The sequence below is a fragment of the Limulus polyphemus genome, unplaced genomic scaffold (assembly GCF_000517525.1).
Source record: "Limulus polyphemus unplaced genomic scaffold, Limulus_polyphemus-2.1.2 Scaffold2684, whole genome shotgun sequence".
In the NCBI taxonomy this organism is placed as follows: domain Eukaryota; kingdom Metazoa; phylum Arthropoda; class Merostomata; order Xiphosura; family Limulidae; genus Limulus; species Limulus polyphemus.
The window spans coordinates 56,634-57,515 of NW_013668294.1; positions in this window are offsets into that span (position 1 = coordinate 56,634).

Genomic DNA, 882 nt, shown 5'->3' on the forward strand with positions numbered 1-882 from the left:
AGTCCGATCAGCATAATGAGGGAGTTGCTAGCTTTGTCCTTCGTTATTCACCAGCCACACATGCAGAGTTTACCACCGTGAAGTTGTATAATGATTTCGTAAAAATACTAATATCCGATTACGTAACAATACAAAGCTACATTAAGCGTTTACGTACATACCTTTATTGTTGATTCTTACACTCGATCATCTACAACTTTAGAGAATAGGCGGGAGTGATCGCAATACATATTTAACAGTATAAGCTATGCATATTTCTAAATATGAATTTAATCTAAACGAACGTCGATATTAAAATAAATATATAATAATAAATCCGTCACATTCATTGATAATATTCACGCAAAACGTTTCAATAAGTTAATATAAACAGCAGAAAAAGTATTTCTTTAAAACCATAAAGAAAGCTTTAGTGTAATTTTTACAAACGAATTGTGTAAAGTTATAAAAACCAACATTTAAATTATCGTAGGTCATGAAACTTGTATTGAAAACTAGTTTTTAGCGTTATCTGTGGTGGGCACAAAACTGCCAGTTCTGTAGCTTTATGCTCAACTACAAACAAAATTTTGAAAATTGATGAAGATTATAGAATATACATTTTGAATTACTTCGTTCACCAGTTAAGGTGTTCAATTTCTGAATAGTAAGAAATGATGAATTACTAATCATCCTCAGAAAGATAACCCATTATTTAAAGTTAACTTAATTCTCCACTATAAGAACAATGCAGAATGTTGAAATATTTACTTCTCAAATTTAACTTGTTTAAACTTAAAATCATAAATAATATTCAACGTTAAACTGGTACACAATTAAAAAATCTTAATTGTGTACCAATTTAACGTTGAATATTATTTATGATTTTAAGTTTAAACAAGT